Here is an 8,541-nt window from a genome sequence, read left to right on the forward strand (position 1 = left end):
CCTGGTTACGACGATGGACATGATGTAAATTGCCAACAGCCTCTCTGGAGAACTGTATGTTGTTTTCTAAAACAGAGCTACAGAGCATAGCACACTTCCATTCATGGGCGTGTATTTTGGGAAAACTAAAAATCCACAACACACAGCCAGCCCAAACTTTAGGGCTGCTCTGTTTACAAGAACCTCAACTTCGGTACACTTTATATATCCCAGGAAAGGAAAAAAAATGGATATAGATGTCGTGGTACTTATATACAATGGAATGTCACTCAGACATAAAATCAATGTCATAAGGCCAATAGCAGCATAATGAGTGGCTTTAGGTATGATGATGCTAAGTGAAATGAGCCACAAAGAAAAAGAAACTTATTGTAATATATCACTTATAGAGTAAATGTAAACATGGCTACACATGAACTGAATTTCAAAAGACAACAGAGTTACACATTTAGAAAACACACTTATGCCTCCTTAAGGGGAAAGGTGACGTGGGGTGATGTGTAAAAGCAGAGTTTGAAATTAGCACAGAACCCATTCCATATACCAAATATGTAATAGACAAGACCTACTCCTTTCTCAATGAACTGGACACAAAACACCCTATTCACTGAAGAGGAATATATCTGACTGGTAATAACCTTGAAACCTATGTATTTATATGTCTCCATAATGGAATCAAGTGTATGTAGATTGGCATAAACACAGATCAATGGAACAGGACAGAAAGCCCAGAGATAAACCTACATACCTATGGCTATCTCATCTATGACAAAGGAGCTAAGGATATACAATGGAGAAAAGACAGTCTCTTCAGTAATTGGTGCTGGAAAAACTGGACCCCTACACATAAAAGAATGAAATTAGAACACTCCATAACACCATACACAAAAATAGACTCTAAATTGATTAGAGATCTAAATATAAGACCAGACACTATAAAACACTTAGAGGAAACCATAGGCAGAACACTCTATGACATAAATCACAGCAAGATCCTTTTGGACCCACCTCCTAGAGAAATGGAAATAAAAACAGAAATCAACAAATGGGACCTAATGAAACTTAAAAGCTTTTACACAGTACAGGAAAACATAAACAAGATGCAAAAACAACCCTCAGAATGGGAGAAAATATTTTCAAATGAAGCAATTGACAAAGGATTAATCTCCAAACTTTACAAGCACCGCATGAAGCTCAATATCACAAAAACAAACAATCCAATCCAAAAACGGGCAGAAGACCTAATAGACATTTCTCCAAAGAAGATATACAGATTACCAAGAAACACATGAAAGGATGCTGAACATCACTAATCATTAGAGTAATGCAAATCAAAACTACCGTGAGGTATCACCTCACAGCAATCAGAGTGGCAATCATGAAAAAAATCTACAAAACAATAAATGCTGGAGAGGCCTTTATTGGAGAAAAGGGAACACATTTGCACTGTGGGTGGGAAAGTAAATTGATATGAGCACTAGGGAGAACAGTATGGAGGTTCCTTTAAATAAATAACAATAGAAGTAACATAGGACACAACAATCCAACTACTGGGCATTTGCCTTGCGAAAACCATAATTCAAAAAGAGTTATGTACAAAAATGTTCATTGCAGCTCTATTTGCATTAGACAGGACATGGAAGCAACCTAAGTGTCCATCGACAGATGAATGGATAAAGAAGATCTGGCACATATATACAATCAAATATTACTCAAACATAAAAAGAAGCAAAACTGAGTTATTTGTACTGAGGTGGATGGACTTAGAATCTGTCCTACACAGTGAAGTAACTCAGAAAGGGAAAAACAAATACTGTATGTTAACAGAGATATTTGGAATCTAATGAAGAAAAAAAAAGATTTTGAAGAACCTAGTGGCAGGACAGGATTAAGGACACAGACATAGAGAAAGGACTTGAGGACACCGGAAAGGGGATGGGTAAGCTGGGACGATGTGAGAGAGTGGCATGGACATAAATACATTACCAAATGTAACACTGATAGCTACTGAGAATCAGCCACATAGAAGAGGGAGATCAGCTCGGTGCTTTGTGACCACACAAAGGGGTGGGTTATGGAGTTCGGGAGGGAGATGCATGAGGGAGGGGATCTGGTGATATTTGTATATGTATAGCTGATTCACTTTGTTATACAGCAGAAACGAACACTCCATTGTAAAGAAATTATACTCCAATAAACGTGCAAAAAAAAAAAAAAAGAAAGCCCAAGGATAAACCTACACACCTATGGTCAACTAATCTATGAGAAAGGAGGCAAGACTATACAATGGAGATAAGACAGTCTCTTCAATCATTGGTGCTGGGAAATATGGACAGCTACATGTAAAAGAATGAAATTAGAACACTCCCCAACATCATACATAAAAATATATTCAAAATGGATTAGAGACATTAATGTAAGACCAGACAGTATAAAACTCTGAGAGGAAAATTTACGAAGGATACTCTGACGTAAATCACAGCAAGATCTTTTTTGATCCACCTCCTATAGTAATGAAATAAAAAAGAAAACTAAACAGATGGGACTAATGAAACGTAAAAGCTTTTGCAAAGCAAGGGAAACTACAAACAAGACGAAAAGACAACCCTCAGAATGGCAGAAAATATTTGCAAACGAATCAATGGACAAATGATTAATCTCCAATATATATAAACAGCTCATGCAGCTCAATATTAATAAAACAAACAACCCAATACAAAAATGGAAGATCTAAATAGACATTTGTTCCAAGAAGACATAGAGATGGCCAGTACGCACATGAAAATATGCTCAACATCACTAATTATTAGAGAAATGGAAATCGAAACTTCAATGAGGTATCACGTCATACCTGTTAGAATGGGCATCATCAGAAAATCTACAAACAACAAATGCTGGAGAGGGTGTGGAGCAAAGGAACCTTCTTCCACTATTGTTGGGAATGTAAATCGATACAGTCTCTATGGAGAACAGTATGGAGGTTCCTTAAACAACTAAAAATAGAATTACCATATAATCCAGCAATCCCACTACTGGGCATATACCCAGAGAAAACCATAAATCAAAAAGACACATTCACCACAATGTTCACTGCAGCACTATTTACAATAGACAGGTAATGAAAGCAACCTAAGTGCCCACAGACAGACGAATGGATAAAGACGTGGTACATATATACAACGGAATATTACTCAGCCATACATAGGAATGAAATTGGGTCATTTGTAGAGACCTTGATGGATCTAGAGACTGTCATACAGAGTGAAGTAAGTCAGAAAGAGAAAAGCAAATATTGTATATTAATGCATATATGTGGAATCTAGAAAAATGGTACAGATGAACCAGTTTGCAGGGCAGAGATAGAGACAGATGTAGAGAACAAACATATGGACACCAAGGAGGGAACGCCATGTGAGGGTGGTGGTGGGATGAATTGGGAGACTGGGATTCACATGTGCACACTTATATGTATAAAATACATATCCAATAAGAACCTGCTGTATAAAAGAAATAAATTAAAAAAAATTAAAAATAAATAAATAACATTTAATAAAATAAAACAGAAAAATAATTTTCCCTTCTCATAGACGTCTTTATATTAATGCATTATTTCCATGTTTATATCTCCAAATAAAAAAAGATGAATAAATAAAATCTAACTTGAACCAAAAAGAAAAAAAGAAAAAAAAAAAACAGAACTCACCAGTTATACAGAGGAAAATCGTATCAGGGCACTTGATCCAGTGGTAAAAAATTCTTAAGTTGGTCAGAGGTGGGAAATCGTCTCCCATGCACTCAGCAGCGCTCACCCCCACAAGGAGCATCCTCATTGCAAAGCTGAGGGACTGTGTCGAGGCGTCTGTGAGTAAATGTGAGCTGAGCCCCAGTCCTGCTGCAGCTGAACTCTTCCCACCCTTTCAAGGTAAAACACCTGAATATGTACAAGCACTTGCAAGCCTAGAGGAAGGGCTGTGGAGCCACACTAGCGAGAGCACGCAGGCCGACTTGGTGCCTGCAGGCCAGCCAGGACGGTCCTGGCCCCAGATGCTCTTCTGGAAGCTTTCCATTTCCCTGCCTGAGATACCCCTCCTGCCACAGCCCCCACTGCTTTTTTACTTCCTCACCTCTGCCTGGGGAGAAATTACAGTGGCAGGTATAGGTGACACATCCTCTTCTTTAGCAGGTGGCAGCCTGGCAACTCCTGCAGAGAGTCCAGCAGAGCCCCACTTACACTGGTCCACCCACAAAGCCACGGCCCCTCACTCCCTACCACCACCCCAGCCCCGACACTGCTGACGGGGCAGAGAATATGGCGTCAGGCACAGCTACAGGGGCTCTTGCTGACTGGAGAGGTGTTTATATTGACCTTAACCCAGGCACACCTGTGGGGGGGGCTGGCAGGCAGAGTCAGGCTGCCCAAATCAACCAATCCTTACCCCTCAGGGGCTCACAGTTGCAGAAAATGAACCTTGCTAAACGGGTCAATCCCAAGGAAAAGGTGTGGTCTCTTGAGAGTCAGGCTAGACAAGGGGCTGCAGCTGCGGCTTGTTTTCTTATCATTTTATCTGGTCCATGAGTGGAAAACAACTTCAAGAAGACCCTATCCTAATGAGAGGAACACAGGTGTCAGGGAGAGGAGTGATGGTGGGTGGAGACAGAGGCCTGGTGCCCTGGCTGCAGTGGAAGTGTCTGGAAGACCAGGCAGAGAGAGGCTGCACGGAGTGATAGCCAGGGTCACAGAACTGTCAGAGCTGCTGTTTGTTAGTTCAAGTCCTGCTCGGAGGTGTTCTGTGTCAGCTGTGAGCGACAGGTGAGCTGGGGATTCTCTGCAAGGTGGGCTATGTGCACAGTTCCTGTGTGTCCAGCCCTGCTGGGGTACCTGCCCAGGGTAGTTCAATATCCTGGGAAGGGCCAGACTATGAGAGCCCCATGGGCTGCTGGGTAGCTGCAGAGGTGAGCTCCATACCCTGGGAGGGACTTGAACACAAGAGCCCCGTGGGCTGTGGGGTGCGGGATGCAGCCCAGGTGAGCTCCATATCCTGGGATTGGCCTGACCACGAGAGCCCCATGGGCTGCTGGAGACGTGGTAAAGGATATCAGGACAGTCAGTGAAACCACCGAGGATCTACATCCAGTAGCTCCTATTTCCTACACCCTGCTGGAAATTCTACCATCCACCATGCCATGGCATTCTGTATTAGACTTCAATGATGCCTTCTTCTGTATTCCATTCATCTCAGAGTCACAAGAATTTTTGGCTTGTGAGTGGCAGGACACAACATGCAACAAAACCAATAATGCTGGGCCGTCCTGCCCCAATGGTTCAAAAATCCCCACACCATCATTGGGGAAATGACCTCTAAACACCTAAACGTTCTACCTCTGTAAAAGGGAACCCTCCTTCAATGTGCAGATGACATTCTGATCGCCAGGCCTACTAAAGACGCCTCGGAACTACCTAGCCAAGAAAGGATAGAAGGTGTCCAAGAAAAAGGCTCAAATATCCCAGGCTCAGGTGACATGCCTGGGCTTCATCCTCACAGATATTTGGAGAAACGCATCCCAGGATAGGGAAGAAGCCATTTGCAGCCTTACCTCTTCTAAAACTAGAAGACAGCTTAGGGGTTCCTGGGGAGGCCAAGGTTTTCTGCATCTGGATCCCTAACTACAGTCTAATAGCTGGGCCTCTACATGAAACACTGACACGAAAAGATGATGATCTTTTTGAATAGAATCCAGAAGCAGCCTTTCAAGAATGGAAAGAGCAGTCAATTCAGATCCTTGCCCAGGAACTCGCTAATTTAGCTAAACCCTTTGACCTTTACATACGCAGTCAAAGGTTAATCGCCCTTGGAGCCTTAGTGCAAAAACTGGGACCACTTAAAATGGAGCAACACAAGAATGCCCTTCAGGTATGATAAACTATGGTCACCAAGGGCTTTGCCCACCAACTCATCAGGCCAGGATACTGGGGTATCTAAAAAGCTGGAAATCAGCAGCCCACAAGGCCAGCTCCTTCCTAAGGGAATAGGACCCCACGTGGTGATCCTAACCACCCATCATATCCTGAAGATGCAGGGGTCGCTCTGTGGACACACTGACCTCGAGTGAGGAGGCCCTCCAACTCCTACCTCCAGAGAGACAAATGGGGGCAACGTGTCCCCAAGATGACTCGTGTGACCATCACTTGACCTGGAGTTTCTCTCAGAAAACAAGAAGACTGTGCCCCGAAAGAGCAGACTACTGCTTGCAGGACTTACTTCACAAAGAGGGGAGCTAATAAGCTTGGCGTGGGAAACGTATATCACGCTTTCACCATAGAAAACCCTACAGACACCACGGTGATGGTGGCCAATATGACCGGCTGGACTGCTGGCTACTTCTAAAGGCCGTTGACTCAGTGGACGTCATGGTCCTGTATCACCACTGACCCTGGACTGTCTGGGAGTTGCACGGGCACGGTTCTGACACATGGTGCTGTTTGTACATTAATTCAGGGACCTAATTAAAGAAAGCACAGACTACTGGTCAGAGCATTGTGATGACAAGTGTTATGGAACATTGGGATCACAAGGGTTTGGAGCATTGTGATGATAGAAGTCATGGATCATTTTGTTTTCAAGGAGCATGGAGCATTGGGATGACAAGGGCATGAATCAATGTGATCCCAAAGTTCATGGAGGATTTTGATGACAATGGTAAGGGAGGATTGTGATGACAAGCAAATGGAGCATTTTGATGACAAGGTCATGTAGCATTTTGCTGACACAGGCATGGAGCATTGTGATGATAAGGGTCATAGAGCACTGTGATGAGAAGCATCACGGATCATTGTGATTATAGGGGTCATGGAGCATTGGGATGACAAGGGCATGGATCATTGTGATGACAAGTGTCATGGAGAATTGGGCTGAAAATGTTCATGGAGCATTGTGCTGACTAGGGAATGGAGCACTGTGATGACAAGAGTCCCAGATCACTGTGTTGTCAGGGGTCATGGAGCGTTGTGATGACAGTGGTCATGGAGCATTGTGATGATAGGGATCATGAAGCATTGTGATGAGAAGTTCCTGGAGAATTGGACTGAAAATGATCTGGAAGTATTGTGAGGACAGGGGTCATGGAGCATAGTGATGACAAGGGAATGGAGCACTGTGATGAAAAGTTCCTGGAGAATTGTGATGAGAAGACCATGGAGCCTTGTAATAACAAGTCTCATGGAGCATTCTGATGAAAAGGGGCATGGAGTATTGTGATTACAGGGGTCTTGGGGCATTGTGATGACAAGGGCATGGAGCATTGTGATTACAGGTGACTTGGAGCATTGTGATGAAATTGGCATGGATCATTGTTATGAAAATGGTATGGAGCCTTGTCATGACAGTGTTCCAGGAGCATACTGATGACAAGTGTCAGGGAGCATTGTGATGACAAGTGTATAGAGCACTGTGATGACAAAGGTCATGGAGCACTGTGATGAGAAGTCCATGGATAATTGTGATGATGAGCGTCAAGGGACGTTGTGATGATTAGTGTTATGGAACATTGTGATCACAAGGATTTGGAGCATTGTGATGAGATAGATCATCGAATATTTTGATTTCATTGTGATGACAATAGCCTGAAGCATTATGATGATGGTCATGGTGCATTTTGATGACAGGGTTCATGGAGCATTGAGATGCAAAGGGGCATGGATCATTGTGATTAGAGGGTTCATGGACCATTGTGATGACAATGGCATTGAGCATTGAGATGCCAAGGGTCATGGAGCCTTGTGATGACAAAGGTCATGGAGCATTTTGATGACAAGGGCGTGGTACATTGTGATGAGAAGGGCAGGGAGCATTGTGATGACAGGGTTATAGAGCAATTTGATGAAAAGGGTCATGGAATATTTTGATGACAGGTGTTATGGTACATTGTGATGTCAGGGGTCATTGAGCATTTTGAGGAAAAGTGTTATGGAGCATTTTGATGACAGGGGTTATGGAACATTGTGATGTCAGGGATCATCGAACTTTGTGATGATAAGTGCATGTAGCATTGCAAAGACAGAAGTAATGGAACATTTTGATGACAGGGGTGAGGGAGTATTGTGATGAATAGTGATGTAACATTGTGATATCAGTGTTGAGAGAGCATTTTGATGAGAAGTGCATGGAGCATTGTGATGACAAGTTTTATGGAGCATTGTGGTGACAAGATTGTGGAGCACAGTGATGAAAAGTGCAGGGTGCATTGTGATGACATGGGTCATGGAACACTGTGCTGACAAGCGCATGGAGCATTGTGATGACCAGGTCATGCAGTATTGTGAAGACAGGTGTCCGGGAGCATTGGGAGGACATATGTAATGGCCCATTGCGATGACAATGGCATGGAGCATTGTGATGCCAAATGTCATGGATCATTGTGATGACAATGGCTTGCAACATTGTTATGACAAGTGTCAGGGAGCATTGTGCTGACAAGTGCATGGAGAATTGTGATGACAAGGGTCATGGAGCATTCTGATGACAACCTTGTGGAGTATTTTGT

Source organism: Mesoplodon mirus (assembly GCF_964341445.2).
Source record: "Mesoplodon mirus genome assembly, contig: HAP1_SCAFFOLD_196, whole genome shotgun sequence".
Taxonomy (NCBI): Eukaryota; Metazoa; Chordata; class Mammalia; order Artiodactyla; family Ziphiidae; genus Mesoplodon; species Mesoplodon mirus.